The sequence below is a fragment of the Rhea americana genome, unplaced genomic scaffold (genome assembly GCF_003343005.1).
Source record: "Rhea americana isolate MKP2758 unplaced genomic scaffold, rheAme1 scaffold_0, whole genome shotgun sequence".
Taxonomy (NCBI): domain Eukaryota; kingdom Metazoa; phylum Chordata; class Aves; order Rheiformes; family Rheidae; genus Rhea; species Rhea americana.
In genome coordinates, this window is record NW_028185037.1 from 13,529,810 (window position 1) to 13,550,912 (window position 21,103).

The 21,103-nt window shown below is 40.0% G+C and overlaps 1 long non-coding RNA gene across 2 annotated transcripts; it reads left to right on the top strand.

Annotated features, from left to right (window-relative positions):
* The first annotated feature begins 112 nt into the window (after positions 1 to 112).
* On the top strand, positions 113 to 12,456 carry LOC146602054 (uncharacterized). 2 transcript variants are annotated; one of them, XR_014897302.1, is made up of 4 exons: positions 113 to 543; positions 847 to 963; positions 11,079 to 11,347; positions 12,250 to 12,456. It is a non-coding gene; the product is annotated as an uncharacterized LOC146602054 (long non-coding RNA). The 2 variants fall into 2 exon arrangements; XR_014897296.1 differs by having other exon boundaries at positions 11,079 to 11,331.
* The last annotated feature ends 8,647 nt before the right edge of the window (positions 12,457 to 21,103 follow it).

The window sequence follows — 21,103 nt, forward strand, 5'->3', positions numbered from 1 at the left end:
CCGCCTCGCTGCGTCACCGGCCGGGAGAGGCGGGGCCTGTGCCGCGGCGCGGCTGCTGATTGGCCCAAGGGGAATGATGGGCGGTGGCACCGGCGGCGGTCGTGAGAGCGGCGGGGTGCCGAGAGTTCGCGTCCCGCTGCCGCCCGCCCGGGCGAGCAAGGAGGACGGAGCGGCCGGGCGCCGCTCGCGGGGCGTTTCTGCCCCCGTGAAGAAGGGCGCAGGGAGAGATCCCTCCCGCGCTGCCCGCTTGGGGCCTGCAGCCGCTGCGGAGCCCTCTGTGGAGCCGGCGCCCGCGGCCGTTAGCGGCGGCCGTTAACCGCCGGCCACCTGTAGCGCCGCGCGCCCCGGCCGTGAGGCGGCGGCGCGGCCGCGCTCCCGCCCCCGCGCCGCTCCGCGGGGCTGGAGGCCGCCTTTCGACCGGCAGGGCTCAGCTGGGTTAAAAGTAACTGAMCGTGTAACCTTAGCGGAGTGAAAAGCAGAGTGTAACTGACAACTGCTCTAATCACATTAAATGGGGCTGTTTGTACATCCTGTCTTACCAAGGTAAGACTCTATTTAAGGCTGTTATCGTGAATTATATATAATAATATATATATTTTAAGCTGTTGTCGTGAATTATAATATACATATTTTAAGCAATTCAGTTTTTAAATTCTCTACACTGAAACTCCAGTTCTACAAAACATCAAGCTTGAAATTTATATCTACATACATCTATGTTACGGCTGAGGTCCTGTATGCACTAGTGCTTAATACAGCAATGTTAGAATGAGTAGACTAAATGTACTTTAGTAGACTAAAGACTCTTCATAGCACCGAGGCTAAGTGCACACTCATCTGTTTCAGGGAGTTGAGGCCTTAAGATGCTATTGCTGCTAACTGCAGTGGTGCTGTTGTGCCCCTGGAGAAATAGGCTGGATCACTATGCAATTTAGTAAGACCCAGATGCGGAACCAGAAAAATGTAAGTATAAAATAATAAGCATTCGACCTCAAAATGAGTTTTCTCTCACTTCATATATACACACACACAGAGGTATGTGCATAATGACTGACTGAGTTGGAAACCTAGGAATCCAAGGATGAAATTTAGAGAGATATAAAATCTAATTGTTTTACAGTCTCTGCTGGAGATGACCTATTATGGCACACCATCATGTGTTGGCTCACTTCAGCCACTACTTAGGCACATACAAATGAAGGATTACGTTATCTATGTTAATTTAGCAATGGTGAAAAACACTGGACTGGTGCCATACCTCCAGTGGAACTGTTGCAACACCAACTTCAGCAGTGATTTCCCCTCTGCTTTTTTACCACTTCAGCTTAGAAATAGCTCCCCCAGGTCTGAGTGAGTGAGTGATTCATTCTGTAGCTCATTTTGATTCCCTCTTTTGAAGAAAATCCCAGTAAATGTCCACAGCGGTTTGTAATAACAACACCTGCCCATCATGCATGAACCTACAGCTTTAGGTGATTTTGCATAACTAGCATAACAATTGTCACCTGCGAGAGAGTTATATACAGCAATCCAGCAGYGAAAGTTTGTGACCTACTTTGTATTCTTTGCTTACTCTATTCCTGAGATGGTCCTTGTTTTAATACAAGTAATATTTTCTATAACCTCCTTTCTGGATATAACAATTTCCAATGTAAAAGGCTTCTAGTAATAAAAATTAAAAAATGTGTGATGCACATGTGACAAGTTGGAAGCAAATCTATTTCTATAGATATAAGATTTATGAGAATGTTTCAGTCAATTTTTAAGAATTGCTTTAATACTTTAGTTTTCTAAATAAGTCAGTCTTGTCTGCTCTATAGTAAGTAACAGATTTTCATACAGTGATGAAAAGCATGGAGGTATACAACAGAAAAAGTATGCATTTCAAACCTCAAGAAATTACAACACATCAGTTAGGCATACAATGTAAGAGAATGTTTTTTACCGTGCAAAACTGACAAAACAGACAAAGCATGCACACCATTGATTGCGTAGAGTAACTTGCAAGAAGACTGTAACTGAAGTTCAGCCAGTCATATGCCTGTCACTTAGAGACACCTTACCAAAAGTGTTCAAGGGGAATATTTTTCTGTCAGAAAGTGCTAGTTTATCATAAATGGAAAGATTATGTTTTCAACAAACTCTTCATTCAGAGGACAAAGAATCAAAATGAAGCGTTGCAGACAGAATTCTAAGTTTTATTTTTCATTTCAATATTTTTTATTTCAAATCTTATTTTGTTAAATTTTCATTGTATATAGCACTTAAAATACTGCTCATGTTATTTTTATGATTTTAAATTTTTGTTCACAGGATGAATAGATATAAATTAAAGCAAGAATATGTCATTTAAAACCAACAAAATAGGGTCTCGGTGACTGAAAAACTTTTCTTCTTTAGCATACGAGGAGATTTTAGACTTTTAATTTTATTCTGCTTGTATGGGACTTTCAGTGCTAGAATTTTCTGCAGAATGGCAATTCAGCTTCAGCCAGCTGTAGAGATAAATTAGCATTTTTCCTCAAAGACCTGAGTCCAAATGGTTGTTTAAAGTGCAAGTAAAAAGTAATTTGGCGATTTTGTTCTAACGTCGGGTTACCATCTGTCACATTATTTCTGGGATCTACTTGACTGATTTATAGAAAATCACTTCCTGCAAACATTATTGGCAAAACTTTTATGGTCAAAGGCTATTTCTGTGCGCGTGAGACATCATTACAGAGAAATGTTTCGTTACCAAGTGATGACATTCTGTGAAATATCCTATTGCACGGGCAAATGCCAATAACTGCATGACAGTTGGGTGGCTGAGTGTATCTTATTCAGCAACGCCCAACAGATGTCAACCTCAAAATTTGTCAACAGCACCATATGATTCCATATTCTGACATTCTTCAACACATTTGGTGGTCTGCTGACACTGGAACTCCAGGGAGGCTGATGGCTGAGAATAAAAGTATTTTTCTAGAGATAAGTAAGAAGCCTGGACGATGATGTGGTCACTTTGTCTGGCCTGGATGGTGCTTGCTAGTCCTCCCACACTGCGCGCCAAAGCATGAAAGATGGTCAGAGTGAACCAAGACACAAATTCGTGGGAGTCGAGAGTTCTCAGCCCACTCCCAACTCTGCCAATGGACTTGCCTTATGACCAGAATGTATCTGTTCACATTCCTGTCCTTTGCTTTCTCTATCTGTAAAATAAAAATCCCAAGTTTTAAAAGCATTTTAAGCTTTTTCACACCAAGCACAAGTGTGAATTTTCATTGCAATCAAGACAAATATATACTTTGTCAGTGTGCTATAAAAATGTTTAACTGGGGGTCCTGATCCTRTGGAAATTTAAGCCCACTTACGAATATGAGTAGCCCCATAGCAGGCTAGGTTACGCATGCACTTAAGTGTTATCAGATTGAATTCATAGAATCACAAAAGGTACTTAATTGCCTTTAAATTACAGTGTTCCTAATTTAGCTAATGTTATTCCCCAGGGAAAAATTGCCTCATCCAGCATATAATCAAGAAAGAATCAAGGGCTGTTTCTTCAAGTGGTTGACAGTTCAAAAAGAGATATGATGTAAAAAAAAAGGTTGCTAAAGGCTGAAGCATTTTATTGAATTATCTCTTTAAGAAATTGATGCTAATTAATAGCGTAATACTCTATTATACTTCTACAGAATCTTTCATCATCAAGCTTTCCTAAAATAAGTTTGAAAACAAATACATGTTTTTTTTTTTTAATGGAGCAAGTATCCTGACCCTGTTGGAGGTTTTCTGATAATGATTTATATTTTGAAAGAGGTTTGTATTTTCTTCTTTATAGATTTAGGAGAAAGAGCTGTCTACAAAGTCCCTGACATAGTCCTTCAGTCATCAAGGTGCTCACCAGATACAGTTCTGCTCTGTTCCTAAAAGCAGATGAGATCCCTTTACAATGCCCAATTGGCTTGAGAAGTAAAATGACAGGCAATAGAACCAGAAAGATAACAAAAGGAATTTATGAGAAACAGAACAAACCCAACAGAATTCATGTGAACTAGCAGTCCCAGCATCATTACAGATTTTAGATAATAAAACCTCTCTATCACTAATGAAGGATCTATATTATATCTAAAGTGCGTTGATTATTCACTGGTCATATATGCAGTTGGGGACCAGGTGAGGGAGAATTCACGTTTTTCTTGATCAACAGCTCTTTACAGTTTCTGGCCTGAAAACATGAGAAATAGCAATTGTGTTTCAATTTGTCTTTCTCTAACTTTATTCAGGTTATTTTGGTGCTCCAATTTGTTTTTAAATAACCAAGCAGCTTTGCTGTAGTGTGGGTACCTCTGCAATAGTTTCTGCTTGCTGGCAAAATAACAGCTGCTATTGCTTTTCCATGATTGATTTCCACAGAACAGTTCCATCTAAAGCCTACCTACAGGCAACAACTGTGCAGCAAAAAAAATCCATGCAGCCTCATTTTCAGTTGTAAGCTTTTCTCAGAAAAAAACCCACATTTTCAGCAAAGTCCAACACAGGATGTCATTCAGTTAGAACGCAGTGAGGATGAGCTGCTTATTTTTAACAGAATAAATTAATCTACCAATTTGTTTCCCCCACCGAGTAGGAAAACAAGTCCTTCCAATGGCTATCTCTGTTCACAAGGTACAAAAGATCAGTATCAGGGCTTTCATGCTATCGGGGACTTTAGAGATTGGCATGGCTGTTTTTATTTTTCAGTAGTGGAAATTTTAAATGTTCTTGCTAAGATTCTCCATCTCAGGCTGATTGATTCAGAAAAGGTTTTGAGGCGTACCACTGCCTTCCAACCAATACTCCTGTCATCTGCCTTAAGATTGTTGTATGATGAACCTTTATAAATGTCAGCTGGGGTTCCTGTGGCTGAGGTTATGCAGCTACTTTCACATTGTGTAAGTCCATGCTGCCACTAGAGCATATTTCCAAGCTGCCTGCGTACCCTTGGTAATCCTTCCATGTCTCTGTCACTAGAATTCAGGGATCTGATGTGGCTGAAAACTAAGCCCACAAGAAAAGTTYATTTTAGCCCAGGTAAAGACCTTGACTTCTTATATTGCATGAAGAAGGGGCAGCCTGTGTAATTGTTCACATGCRTGTTCTCCACTAGATATCATCATGTTTCTCACCTAGAGCTAATGCAGATTTAAAAATCTGAACAATCAGACAATTCTCTTTCCCCTCACCTCTAAAGAGTAAAGACTTGACCATATACCTACCCAAAACTGATTATCTGAATCCACTTTTAAATTAGATTGATTGCATTAGATCAGATTCTGGTATGGACATATTCACTTTGCAAGAAGATGCCTCACTTTCACATACTGATGCTGTTTCAGTAATGCATCTTAAAGTCACACCTTAAATTAATTTGGATAAAATTTCCTGAGTGTGCCTGTGTAGACAAGCAATAAGTAAAACAAAAAAATCAGATCATACTTGCAGTTATATACACGCTTAAATACCCTGAAGAAATTACAGTTATAATAGATGTAAGCTTTTAAAAGTTTGTGAGCTTTTCTTTCAAGCAACATCAACTTTAACTTCAGTATAGTTACACATATAAATCAAAGTTGCCTGTTGCATTACATCTTCAGCCTGTGCCCTAGTCCAAGCCTTTGTCAGTCGTTTCTCCATTTTCTGTAGCCTGTTGATGTGAATAATTGGACAAAAAATTGTTAGGGAAGATACAAGATTAAACTGAATATTCCTATACTTCTCACCAAGCAACAATGTTTAGTAGGTCACTATTTTTGAAATCTCTGAGATCTGGATTTACTGGTACACACAGAAATCAGTGTGTTGAAGCACCACAGGACATGGTCAGACAAAACGTTATGCAACACTTTCTCCTGTAAAAAGAGACTGTTATTCTGCCAATCCGTAAATCCAGCTTTTAAAACAAGCATTACATTCAAAAAGAAATGGTTTAGAAAAAAATATGGAACATATTCCAATGGGTGGACTTCCAACTCCACCTTATATAGGCATAGCGTAGAATATTCAGGGTTTTCTTTTTCTGTAGTAGGGTTTAGTTTTTGAAATTCTGATGAAAACAACTTGAACATTAATCCTTTTTCACAGGCCTAGACACTTGGGATGTCAGTAAGGAAAAATCATTAGGTATAGGTTTCAGCTACCAGTGCAAGTTAAAGTTTTGCTGTGAACTCCATGGACAGAAAGCATTTTAAGTAAATAAGATCAGGCTGAGAGCCTGCTACTATATAGTTGCTAAAAAAAAAAAAAAAAAAAAAAAAAAAAAAAAAAAAAAAAAAAAAAAAAAAAAAAAAAAAAAAAAAAAAAACAGAATTAGAAACAACAGGAACTCTTCCAATGAAGCAGAGAAGATGGACAAAAAGAAAAATCTAGCCTACTTATCCAGATAATACAGGCAGACCAGCACGTACTGGAATTTGGGACTAAAACCAAAGAGAGCTGACATGAGGACATACTGCAGGGAGGGACAAGAAAAACAGTGAATGGTGCCATTGTGTGACTATTCTAATTAATTTTTGTAACGAAGCCAAAGCTCTAATTTACCACATCCCAAAAGTAAACAGAAAAGGTTATGACCTTAATTTCAGAGGTGGGGAAGGAAAACCTAATTGTTAAGTAGTCAGCTGTCACTCATTATTGCAATTGGATAGATACACTGTGTGTGTTGCTATGAATAGTCCCGATTCAGCAGTCAAAGTGGTAATGGCAGTTTCAATTTCTCTCTCCTTCTTCTTTCCAAGTTTTTGATTAGTAACATTTTGTACTAGTTTTACCATGTGGATTGTAATACTTCCTAATCCCCCAGACTCTGAATAAACCTGTCTGAGCCAAATAATACTTTTTCTTTTGTCCTTTCAATGTATAGATGGGTGCAACCTTAGGAGGATACAAAGCATGCAGACAGGGCAGGCAATCCATCCTGCCTTCTTACTTTGTGTTAGCTCTTGAGTACCAAGTGGGTAAATGCGTATGCAGGAGCTAGTAACAGAGGGGGAACATTTATGTGAAAGATCTACAAGCTGAAAAGGTGCAGAAGSCACATCTTTTCTATCTAGGGTTACTATTAAGTGTTATATTTAATAAAATGTGCGTTATATGCTATTCCAAAAATGCCTCTGTTCCCATCAGTCACACTTAACACAATGCAACAGTGTTGTGGGTTCATTTTTGTGGGTCGAGGGAAAGATACCAGGACAGATCTGAGATTTGTGTGGGGTCCTTTCCTCTGATCAAATGCTGTACCTCTGTACATACCCAGATGAAAAGAGTACAATACTGGGTGCTCACTGAATGAAGTGTTTTATGCTCTGGATCTTTTTGTTCTTTGACCTATAATGACAGCTTGAAGAGGAAGTTATCTAGTATCAGAACATGCAGGATATAAGCAGAAATGTTCATAGTAAAAAATGCTGTTCTAGCAAGTTCTGCAATGTCAGAAACAAAGGCGTGATCTATGTTAGGCTGACCAGTTCAGACAAAGCACACTAGTACTAGACAGTGTGAATATTATTAGATTAACACCTGTAACGTGATAGCTGTCATCCAAAACACAAATACCAATCAGTTCCTTCCCAAAATACTTGTGTTAAAAGTGTTACTCCTCTCTCAACATATGCAGAAATGCTTTCTTTATTCTAGAACCATGAATATTTCTTTTAGCACTCTCCTTTTATTCACTATTCCTACTCAATATTCCTACTCAAAATCCTGAATTACATAGTGATCTTATCTATGGCCTGTCTTTAAATCTTAATTGGCAAGGGAGGTTAGTTTGCTGTTTGGCATCACAGTTTAACAGTTTAGAACTTGAGCACAAAATTAGATAAATTCTTCTGCCAGGAATAAAGATCATCAGGAATATTTACATTGTGCTTTCAACAACCAAGAATAAACATCATGAATGACTTTTTAAACTTCTCACAGTATTGGAAAATAGCAGCTCTTCCATCTTCTGTGGCTGTCAAATCAAGAGTGGACTATTTTCTTTGAAGGACACATTGTAACAAAACACAAATTAGTGGAAGTCCTTATGAAATCCGATGCCCTGTGCCACCAGGCAGGATGATCTAATGGTCTCTTCTGACTTTGAAATCTAYGGCTGCATGAATCAATCTCTAAAACAGACCCAGAGATTAGCATAAATCTTGAGAGAGAGATGCCCATCCTACTGATGTTCAGGGATGATATACAGGGAAAGCACTAGTCCCAGTGGGGTTGAAGCATGGCAGTGAGAGGGARAAAGTTCTCATGATAAATGACTTGTGCATGCCCAGTGTGCAGTGTGCTGGTTTCCACAGCTATATCTCTTTTGAGGACAGTAAGGCTGTTGACAGAGGTAATATCTTTCATTAGGCCAAGTAGTGTATTTTTGAAAAAGCAGACAAGTGCTTGAGTGCATGTATTTTTCCTGAAACCTGATTGAGAAGCAAGACACTTCAAAGCTAAGTGACGACATTTAAAATATGAGAATGATTTTGGGGTAACATTTGACATTGTTCTAATATGTGAGAAAAAAAAGTGTCATGATGCAAAAACACATCAGTTTTGATTTTAGGGCTGAAAATATCTGCCCTGGATGGCTAGATACTTGATTGACATCCACTTCTTTTGCCCCTTTTAATCAAAATCCTTTAGCAACTCTTATTTCTCAGCCTATGCTCTGTAGAGCAGGGATTAGTGAACAGGGCTGTTTGCATTAATTCTAACTCACAGAGGCTACAGCGCAGGGTTCCCTCCCACCAACACTGATTGAAAAGGGGAGTAGATTTTACACTCTTTAGCTGCAAAAGAGTGCTTGGCTCTGCAGTCAATGTTGGCCTTCAGCTCTATAGATCTCAGTCATCTGCAAAGAATCGCTACACACTGACCTAGATACCCTTTCAGCTCTTCTGCAGAGCTGGTTTGGTTATAAGGCTACCATTTCCCTGGTCTCTGCTCTGCCCTGCCTTCTACCTTGAAGAGAAAAAAATGAGGGACAGTTAAGTATTAATCTGAATAGCATTTTCTTCTAATGTTTTTTTTTCTGGAAAACAGAGTTTCCCAGTGAAATCTGTTACCTTATTCTTTCCCTGCAGCTTCCCTTCTCTACTTTCTCCTTATGTTGCTTTACCTTAGAAATCTACCACTTTTCAAACATACACTATTCTCATGAGAAGACAAATGTGCCATCTCTGCCCCATTCCATTCTTTCCTCAGATCTCCACCACATACTCCGTAGTACGAAAATAGAGAATAGAGAGGGCAATTTATTAGATAAAATGAGGATCACAGAAAGAGGATAGGCCTGGGTCTCTGACAACAGCCATCTGAGATGTTGGAATTGCACTCTAGTGTCCTGTTATTAATAGGGCATTCAGTCCAGCCTGGTAAGTACAGCTGGATAATATGAAAGTGTCTTTTTTGCCTCTGATTTGTAATAGATAGATTAAAAAAAAAAAAAAAAAAAAAAAAAAAAAAAAAACTTAATTGCCCCTAAAATTTGACCAGATTTAAATTAGATTGGCAGATCTATTTTTCCTCTAAAAAATGAACAACTTTAAAGGCATGTGTGGGATTATCAGTAAAGGAGAATATTTATCTCTGTAGTTTTGCTGTAGAGGACAATGAGGGCAACATCAACACAACATCCCAGAAAACAAACTTCTTATGAATTTTTTTGCTTCATGTGGCAGATTTAGACCTTCAGAAAACATAACATCCTTTAGCTTAATGGAAGCACAATACAGTACCACCACTACCTCCCTCAGTAGTTTAAGGAGAAAGCCTTCCTGGACCTCAGAGACTTTTGTTTAACTTGGTACAGTATAGGTTGCTTCTGAATAAAATCTGTACACTTCATTCTGCGTAGAAACATACTGAGCCATGAATTCAGTTCTCTGCTTCTCTGCAGTGCTTTTGTGTGACCTTAAGTGAATCATTCAGACTAAGATGCTCAGAGGCATTGAACTCTGTCCCGTAGTTTCCTATCTTCAATATAAGACTATCTAAAAGCCACAGGGAAATAGAAAAGTAACTGTAGAAATGGAATTTCTCTTATCCACTCCTTCAGTATTAGACATAGCTGAAGCCAACCAGTATGCCTAATCATTAGTAGATTTATTTATTTGAAATCAGAATAAATTGCTCCTTCTCTTCCTTTGGTCTCAGTTGGGGTGGGAAATGATTGGATCACAGGGCTTTGTAGTTTACCTGTTTGTGTAAGTACTTCTGTCTATGAAATGTGAGAGACCCAAACTGAAGAGAAAAGGAAGCTGAGGAAAATGATCTTGCATGTAATTCCAGGTGTGGTGAGGYATATTATTATCCACATTTTGCAGGGCAGTGGACTCCACAGTGTGAATCCCTATCCAGTCTCTCACATGTATGAGCCTTCCCTACTGACCAAGGGTGAAATRTAACTTCAGCCTCCAAGGGCCAGGCAATCTCTGTGGTAGTGCACCAGAGCTATAGGGGCATCTGAATAGCAGAACAGAGACTTTGATTTTGGCTTTAAATTCAGCAAACCTGAAAGAATAGTTCTGTAGGAGATTCAGCCATAGAGTGTGACAGGAACAGAGATCATTAGCTCTAGATATTCCTGCAGGTTGTTCARGTAAGTAGGAAGAAAATACTGAGGCAGAGCAGTAGAAATCATAATTCACTCGACTTGATTGGCAGGGCAAGGTGAGTGACATAGAAATATGGGGAACAATGTGGCTTTTTTTCCCAAATATATAAAAATGTGACTTTAGAGTCTGATAATTTCTTAGAATTAAAAAAAAAAAAAAAAGTAAAGTCCAATGTCTTGAAAAAAGTGAGGGATTCCCTGAATTTTGGAGGCATCTTTTTTTTTAAAGAAGGGGAAGCAAAAAGGAGATGAGATCTGACAGCCCTGGCCTGTTCTCTTTAGCTGRTGCTTTTCTTCTTAATAACAACAATGTTCGCAAATGTGCTATTGCTAGCATGACTTTGGCACGGGCTGCTCTGGGAAGATGTCAGTCCCATTTTCATCTCATGCTACTGTGTTTTCTTTTTCTTTCCTCACCAACCTTTTGTTAAAAGTGAACTTTCTGTTATATTCACAGTCTTACTGGGGCCAATTCCTCAGCCTCTAGGCAAAATCTGAATAACTGTGCTCAGTGGGAGGAGAAAGATAGAGGAAAGCTGCGTGGAGGCAAGACTGGATTTCAAGAAAGTCTCCCAGAGGAACGAGGGCGTACAAGATGGATTCCAGCTATTTGAAGACTTCAAAGAAAGACCTCCGTTGTTAGGGACAGGAGTTGGATTTCATCAGAAGAATACTGGGAGCCTTGAAAGCCAGTGCCCAGCTGACTTTAAGTAAGATTCTCAGATGGTAAGGGTTGCCCTATAAGTTTAGGACCCACTTCTCTCCCCATGTCATACTGCTGCATTTAAGATGGGCAGAGTCAAATTGAGCTGGAACCTCAGTGGAGCTTGTTTGACCTGCTCCAGGTCAAACAAGTAGAATCCTTTGTTTATGTGTTTCTGATTAAAGTGTTCTTGAAGCTGAAAATTCATTTGCTTTCCCTGCCTTTCAGGGAGCATTGCAAAGCCCCCTCTGCAGGCTCTAAGGGAGGCCAGCATGATGTGTTCAGAGATTATGAGCTGGAGGCTGGAGGATGTCTCCAGCAGGTGCTTCTGATTTTACAGTAAAAACTATCTTTGGTATTTTTGAGGGAAAATCTGTTATTAGAAGCTTTTAGAAGCTTTTGTATTGAAATCAATGGATTAGAGTATCTTACTGAAAAATGCTTTTTTTTTTTTTTTTTTTTTTTTTTTTGGTTTTGGTTTTGAGGCTGCAGAGTTCTCCAGAACACTGCAGTGGCATCAGTGGATTTAAAAATAAGGAAATAAGGCAAGTCAATGAGCTGGTTTGCCAATAGTTTAGCTTTCAGCTGAATTCAGCAATTTACCCTTAGAGGTACCAAGCTTTCCAAGTAATAAAGCTAATACAAAGATGGCAAACTGCATTTAAAATATTTATCAGAGCTAGTTCAATAAATACATTCCATTCTCCATTTCTATTTATGAATTTCCTTAAATGCAGCTAGGTGAAGTAATTTTACAAGGAACATATTATTCCCTTGCATTAATCATGCATTGATTGCCAATGCAATCTAAGATAGTGGTAGCAAAGAACAAATAGGAAATATGCTTCCAGATTTTGTTATTTCTCTCCCACTGTGATCACTCAGTAGGCTTGCTTTCCTTCCCTGTCCCATCCCTCCATCACAGACAAGAAGCTGGCTGTGCCAAGGAGAAACAGTGGCTTGCAGTGCATCTGTTCCATGCTGTTGTATGAAAGCGAGTCCTTCTGCTCCCACAGTAGACCGTACACAGCGGGCACATTACATGCATGGCTGCTGCAGGATGATCTCTTTGAAACACTATGTCAGCTTGTCTCGCTGATATCCCAATAAACCCAAGCTTTTGGAACATGCATTTTTCAAGACAGTGGTGGTTATTTATAACATTGCAGTCTAGGTAAAGGTTGAGTTTTGTTCTGCCAGTTCACTATATTATTTCTTCAGAATTCACTACACTTTATACTGATGCTAGTGGCAAGTATCCCACTTACCTTGCTGGGAGGAGGAACTGGCCTCTGTTATAATAGCATATTGTATGTGTGATCTGGCCATGAGAATTTAGTTGATATGGCACTGCACTGATTTAATTGATATAACATGGTTTCCATTCATTGATCTGCAGAACAGCCCTTCCAGCTAAATTTCATTCTTGAAACCGAACTGGACTTTTATCAAATGATTTTAGAGGGAAAAAAAAACAAAAGAGAATGGTTCTTACATGAGCAGCAGCCGAGGTCTCCTGCATTTCTCAAGTAACAGGAAAATTTCTGTCTCAAGAGACACTGGGGCTTTCATCTGCAGGTGGGAGCTGTGAGGCAGGAGCAGGTGCCTCTAACATCGRCAAGCTCTTGTGAAAATCTACATCTATGTCTGCATCAAAAACTCTGCAGGTGTTCCTGTGGTCTGTGAACTATTGCTGGTTGCCAAAGGGAGAGCAGCAGAGTCTCCCAGGCTCTGCTGAGGCCAAAATTCAATAGGATTACAAACCAATTGCCCTTGTCACAGAAGCAGAGCACCACTATCAGCTTACTGAGGGGATCTTGTCTCCATGATGAGCAGTGCTGCTTAGCATGCTGCAGTGTCTTTGCAGTAACTCAGCAGGGGCAGTGGCTCTCTTGGCAGGTCTTCTGAATCCTAGCTCTCCTTCCATCCCCTAATTGTGAAGATGCTGATTTCCTCAAAAAAAAAAAAGAGAGAAAAAGAAAAAGAAAAAGAAAAAGAAAAAGAAAAAGAAAAAGAAAAAGAAAGAGGGNAAGAAAAAGAAAAAGAAAAAGAAAGAGGGGACTGAAATGTGTACTGCTGCAAACAGATTTTCTCCAAGCAGCGATTTTTTGGCAAAGTGTGTCCTGAAACTCCAGATCCCCCATTCTCACCCAGCACTAAAACTCAGCTTTAACTGAAATAGCAAGTATCTTTCACCAAAATATGAAATTATTTTTACTTCATACACAATTTAGCTATGGACTGGCTATAGATWGTCACTGAAGCCAAAATCAGGAAGCCCTGGACAATTCTACAGGTAGCAATACTTTTTCAAAAATGTTTTGAAAAAGAGAGAAAATCTCCTATTTGGTGTCTAAATCAGGCTCTGATTACTTGTGATTAAAGGCAAGACATTTATGAGAGACTGTCATCTGCCTGTCATACATCTGCCTACTTACTGTTTTTCCTCCCTCTTCCTCTACAGCACTGACGGCCTATGACACGATGAAGGAGTTGGTAGATAATGATGGATCTTAGTAGGATGCATAGGCTAAAGCACATTTGTGAGCAGGGTGTTAATCAGGACTCACCTGGAAAGAGAAGTCATTGTCCAACAACGCTTCACTTGTGGGTGCAAAGCAGTGAAGCAGGCACATGTCAGTCTTGTCAGCATTTTAAATCTAAATGTAAATAAGAAAGCAAGGTGCTGCTGAGGCAGTCAGCTCATCTAGCTGACTAAGAAGTAAACGGTAGAGCATTCCCAAGCTAGAGGCAATGGCCTGCTTGTGGGCTCCTTGGCACGAAAGGATGAGACCTGCAAGAGCAAAAGGAAGCTGGAAGCCTGAGGGTATAATCGAGAGCTTCACCCCATAAAAGGGATGKGGGAGGGAGACTTTGTTTCTTTTTGCTCCTACATATCTTTATTTCCCTTTCTTTTCCTCTTTACTTCTAGTCCTTTGGGGAAAATAATACTATTAAAGCAAAGCTGAAAAAAAATGTGTGTAGGGATTCTTTGGAGGAAAACTTGGCTCCAGTGAAGACAACAGTTTTAGAATCAGCTTCAATGGAGCCTGAATTTCACCTTTGTATCCTTAAATCCATCTTAAAATGTTTCCAGGACCTTACAAAACATTGTCTGCTTGATACTGACCTTTACTTGTACAGAGCCTCATACAGTGCTGTGAAATTCACCATTCTTTTGTGAGAAATCACATCTTTCTCTCAAGGGATAAAGACAAATAAATACCACCTTAACAGTCTTGTGAACTGGATCAACAGTTTCATGTATCACCAGATATCATGACTAGACCTTCATAGTTTCAATGGGAAACTCCTCTAAATCAAATGCTCCTGCAGAAGTTGTTTATTTGAGGGACAACTGGAATATTCCAGTGATCCAGATTTAGTTATTTTTGGTGTCCCTTTCCATAGGGAGTTGGCAACCTATTTAAATTCTGGGACCATGACTAGCTAGCTATTCAAGTTTTGCTCTATTGCGTTATAGCYGTGTGTGTTTTGGAAACAATATCTGCTCTGAGCAGCAGATAGAGCTGTGCCACAGCCCACRTCAGTGAAAAGCTCTTGTAATTTTTTTTTCCTGTTCCATTTTCAATGAAGGCTGTCCTGTGTTCTCACTCATTTCTGTATTTTATTGCCAACGTGGACTGCTTTAAAAATGCCATTAAGAAATGTATTACTCACCCAATCGGATCTACACTGCGTTTCACTCTCTGCACTCCTTCTGACAGCAGCCAACCCCTGAATCTACAAGATCATTATGATGACTGAGAAGGCACAAGYGTATTCTGTTAGGTAAGCCTAACTCTGGGGCTAACAACAGCATGCCTCTAATACAATATGCAGAGCCCACATTTTCTTAAGTGCACAATGACTTGGATGTGATTGGCCTGATTTTCTGAGGTGTTTTGGCCACTGAGGGTCTCAAGCTGAAGGTCTTCAATTTCTCAGCAAATGAGACCGGACACTGGAGATTCAGAAATTAGATCCAAAGAATGAGCTACCCAAATCTATAAAGTCTGGTGAATTTACCTTTTCTCCTCATCTCCACTTTGCTTTCTTKTTCCTGGGAGAATCTAGCTTGATTTCTTCACTTTCACTCTACTTGCAAAAGCACTTTTTTAGAGCCATTACTTTTACCAGCCTCAAAGTCRCCTAGCTTCTGAAAGGAAGTCAGAAAAAAAGAGGATGACTCAGCAGAGAAAAATGGTTTTTGGTTACAAAGCTATCACCCACTGGATCTCTGAGAAGGGAATAATTAGTATAAGTGTACGACCACCTTCACTGTTGAGTACACACGGTGAAATAGCAGCCAGGCCTCATGCCTCTCCTGTCAGTCTCTGGCAAGTGCCCGCTGTAAACACTTCCCTCTCGGGCTGTGGGCCTGGAGCACATTTCCCTCTGCAGAGCCTTTCCCCAGCAGGCGGCGAAGGATCCCCCTGTGCCTTTTCGCCATCTCGCAGCTTGCCTGGCTCCAGTTCATGTCTTTCTGCAGACCACTTCTAGTTACTGAGAGTTATCAGTGCTCTGGGAACCCCTGGRGCAGAAGTTGGGACTGTAAACTTTTACATGCTATATACCTTTATATACTAAGAAGTATGATGAAGTGATGATTTGAGGTGTTGCATATATGTATTGCTTTACCGTCCTCAGCACTCATCTCAGGTTGGTTTGGTTATGCACTTTAAGGCAAGAAGCAGTAGGGCTAGAAAAAGACTGGATGCACAGGAGTGGGAGCCTAGACTACTCAGAGATGTTCCCAGTTCTGCTGCTGACCGACTGTGTGAGGCTAAAAAGTGAGATAGCGTCTCTGTTCCCCTTATTTAAAGCCTGAAAAAGCAACCTGACCTAGCCAAATTAAAATAACTTAAGAGTCTGGTAGCATCTTATTAACTGATAAAAATTAATTGTTAAAAAGGGAGAGACAGAATGTGCTGGGGAAAAAAAAAACACAGTTCCCCTGTTCTAGCTGTAAAAATGACATTCGATAAAAATGTCATTTGAGCACTTTAGAAGTCAGCAGCTCTACTGCCATCTATTCTCACAATCTCTACCTGCCACCCATGGTCCCTGTATCTCATTTAGCACTGGCAAAAAAATGTGTTAATAAGCAGTCATATTGTCCCGGCAAAAGACAAACTCCTGGTGAAAGGCATAGGAAATACTGGTGGGCAGTTGTTAAGAGCAAATTTCATTAGAAATATTTGTAAAAGATGGAGGAGGTGGATAATAAACCAAGTGTTAGCATAGAGAATGTCATGTTGAGGTCACTAGAATTGCTTTTGTGTCTTCTGCAACAGGAGTCAGATTGGGTGCAGCATCTGGGTCATTTTGTAGGCTCAGTCTTCTATGGTCACAAGCAGTCCTGAAGGTGGATGGCTTTAGAGTCCCTTTAGACAGTTTATGGCCAGAAAAATGTGCCTGCCCTAGATAATACAGATGTTTAAAATTATTTTTGCTGGCACAGTCGTGTAAGAAATGTCCTTAATGATACAGGTGCTCATTTTTTTGTTGCCATGAGTTATAATGTGAAAATAAACATTCCTCTCTAAATAGAGAAAGCCTGGTTAATCTCTGTTAAATTCTTAATAGGTACTGCCAAAGCTGTGGCCTCAATAAGCTACAATAGTTTTGTCAAAAAGGGCAAAATGGATCTAGAACCTAACATGTGTCCTCCATTCCCAGAAGAGAGGCTGGTTGCATGTTATGTACTTCAGCACACTGCTATGTTCCTTTTAGATGCTGCCTTGTTCCAAACACATGATGTCCTTAGTTAGATACCTAAGTGTAAGGTAAGTAGAACATTTCCAGATTTCTGCAGAGGGAAGAAATTATAACTCAACAGTCCTGTTTCACCTTATCACCAGTCCATGATGTCTCAGAGATTGCTGGTGGCAGCTAAAAGGAAGGGAGACAACCAGAACTCTGACCTGCCTCATTTCCATTTGGTGTCACTGGTTTTACTATGCACTTGCTGATTTCTGTCATCAGAGCTATTTACTACTCATACGCCACTACGATTTGCCCAAGCTGGCCTGTTATTTCAAAGACAACAACTGCCAGTGTAACATTTTCTGCTTCAAGAAGCACAGGCTCTTACCACTTACATAAAGAAACTCCTACAGCATAAGTCTATTTGCTTATGTTTTTCCTCTGTGTACATAACCTAGGAGTATTTTTATCTAGTTAGGCACAGATCTTTTGTACTTATGTCTGCTTATTATTAAAAGCCTGATCTTGGCTTAAATTTGGCATGTGTCCTATTGGTCTCACTGTTTTTATGTTGATTTTTTTCCCATTTCCCTTCATTCCTTGCCTCATATCCCTGGTGGATTCCAGCCCATGCTCTCCTTCCAAACACTCACTGGCTAATTTCAGCCCTGTCTGCCCCCAGTCTGGTTTAATCTAGCCTCCTCCCTACCCCCAAATTAATAAAACCTCACAATAGTCTGTCACGGTTCTGGTGGCTTATTTCCAGCTCTTAAACTTACAAACCTATTTATAGCTCAAAAGGTTTGAAAGGGGATCATTAAGGGAATACATCTGCAAATGTAGAACAAAGATCTGATTCTGGGATTTTCTTTACACAATTACTTAGTGTAAATAATAATGTTTGACACCTGCTTTTCTCTCATATAGAAATCTCAAAGCACTTTACAACTATGAATTCACTAATTTTGTAGTGAATTACGTAATTACGGCTGCGTACAAATTAGTATGAGTGCAGTTCTTTGTGCAGTAGAGAGAGAAGTGGTCCTTGAGGTTCTTAGACTGACACTCTGTTCAGATCTACTAATGTTGTTATTCTTTTGAATTCACTGACTTATGCTTGCTCTGTCTGTGACCCCATTGATGTACCTCCTCACTTTAGAAACTGAAGCCTGAGTGAATCAGACCTTCACAGATTCAAATTATATCAAAAATATAGTGCACACAGTACTGAAAGGTGACATTCAATGGACACCCCAAGTTCCACATTTTATTCTGAAGCCATTAAACATTATCATTCGTCTATAAAATGTAACACAGTTACACACTGATGCAGAGACTTTTTTTCCATTTCTTATTTTTTTTTTCAATATTCATGTAATAGGAACATCAGAGTATAGGGCTCATGAGCTCCATCCTAGCCATGCTCTGCAATGACAAATTGAATACATTTTTGTTCAAATTATGTTTTGTTGTTTCCTTTTGGCTCTGATGAGAAACATCATTCCTGCAGTTAGTGTTTAAAAATCAGCACTGAGTGGGAAAGTTAGTGCATCACTCCTTGAAATGCACTTTGATTTAAAAAACAAAATACAGAACATTTCGTATGGATTCGGTCTCTGCCCTGAGAAAGAAGGCTCAGTTAAAAATGACAACTCCCAAACAGGAATCAAGTTGAGAATGCAGCCAAGTGAGCTTGCCATGTTTTTTTTTTCTCCCCAGCTTCATTTTTCTTCTGTTTCCGTCATTCTTCAGCTGTAAGTGTCATTTTGCTGCTTGTCACAAAAGCATGGCTGTGATGTGCACCTGTTTGCAGTTTCTTTYAGCAGAAAGTCAGGACAGTGTTATAAAGACAATCACATTGACTCAAACAAGGAAAGCCATCTACTTTCACCTGATACAGCCTGACACTTGATGAAAGCACAGCAGATGCCAGATATTTCAAATACTAGGTACATCCTTTCATAACAATTTTTCACAAGATATTTTCTTTAAATTTCCAGCCAACATTCTCCCAACAAATGTCTTTTTGTAGAACTTTGAAAAGTTTCTTCTTGCAGTGAATCATCCTTTCCATTTAATCTTTACTGTGGATCTTGACAAAGGTCTCATATCCATTTTGTCTCTCCTGAGCTAACAGAGGCCTGATTTTGAGGAGTGCTGGCCATATTTGGGCAGTGCTATGCGCCTAGGACTCCTATTTTACATGGAARAGCTCCTCTTGGACCAGGATAAAGCCCCAAAGACCAATTTCAAGGCAGTTTCCCCTAGAAAACAAGACAAAATTTAGATGTTATATATGAATCAGATTTTTAACCAAGTCAAAATAGTAGGCCTCCTTTCTGAAAATTCAAGTGCCTCTTGTTGTTTTAGAAATATTCTGGATGTGAGGGTAACAGAGTGGTAAAATGGGGACACAGTTCTTTGAGGCACCGTGAAATTTCATTTGGGAATGAGACCAGAAACACACCTCATAGACATCTAGTACACATCTAAACCTTGCTAAGTTCCACAAAGGTTTTCTTCAACTCATCTCTAGAGCTTGAGCTGACTGGTCCTGTCAGGGATTACATCATGAACTATTTCAAAACAAGCCCTCTTATCCTGCTACTCCTTTAATTGTGCAGGGCATAGTTGCTTTGCAGCCATGATGGATTTGACAGAAAGAGCCAAGATCCTTAAAAACAGCAGCAAAATAAATCCCTGTTGTGTTTACTGGGCTGTGTTTACATGCCTTTATCCAGGGCATTTGCCCCACCACTCAGAGCTTTTTTCTTCATCTAAAATATGCCTACACTTAGACTATTAAGAAATCTGCACTATCCTTCTTTGTCTCTTTCTCCATCTTTGGCCCAGGTATGTTTCCTTTACCCCTAAATAGAGGCTCTTTGGAGCAGAGACCCTTTGGATCTGTAGAGATGCCAGTTGCTCTTTAGGCCCAGAACACGGTCACGTTGCTGACAAATAGCAGTTGCAAGCGTCAAGTTGCCGATGACCCTCAGGCCTGTTGGCTACTSCTCTGGCTGCAGTTGTACCAGTGAACTAGTGCCAGTGCCCTTTACTTGGTCCTGAGGCCAGCTGGCATAATCTGGCCAAGTCTTTACTTTTAGATTCTCTTAGCCTCCAGTTCAGGTTTGCAAATGCCCTACTAATAACACTCCACCTGGTTGAGGCAAACTCCTGAACCTTTGCTTAGCAGAGTAGTAGCAACCCTGGGCCATAATCATGCCAGAGACCACTATAAGACTTTCACTGTTTTAACAGGGATGTTCCAGTGTCTGGGCCCGGTCTCAGGTACTGTTATGCCAAACTGCTGACTTGCTTTGTGGTTTAACATTTTCTTTTTTCAAGACATGAAKAACATTTTTTCAACCACTTAATTTGTGCTAAGTTCGTGAATCCCCACCTTGTCTTGCAGTTTTCAATGCGTATGTCCCCTTAGCATCCTTGCTAAGCAGGTAAATACTATCAGCCCTGATCAGTAGTTGGGAGATTGTGAAGTGAGGAGGTGATCTACAGAGACACTAGGTGCATGCCTTCACTATTACTAAAGAGTGACAATACTGTTGTAGAGATATAACAGCGGTATGTGATCTAAAGTAATCATAATAGCTCATAATTCAGCACTTACCTTACTTATTCTCAGCAAGATRTATCAGCCCTGCCAGATTCCACGCTGCACAGTTGGCTTGGTATTCTGACAATGTGCTACGTTTTTTTCTGCAAGGTGGAAGAGTTTATGCCCCAGGCCTTTGAAGGTTTAAAGAGCCTTGAGGATCAGATCCTAAATAACTCTCTAAAGGTCAGGAGGGAAGTCAAGGGGTAGCTACAGGTCTCCCAAGTCAGAAGCTAGCATAAAAGCCACTGAAGTACATTTCTCTCAAATTTAATAGGTGAAAGGCCCTTTGTGTCCTTTTAATTTTCTTCCCTCTATGAGAACAAACAGGATCAACTTCAGTTCATATAGGCCAGGGTCATATCTTCAAAAATAGTCAGAAATAATCTTGAGGGAAAAGGAGCCCCACAGAAGGCCAGAGGAGTGTTAATTCAATCGGTTCCAGAGGCCTTAACTA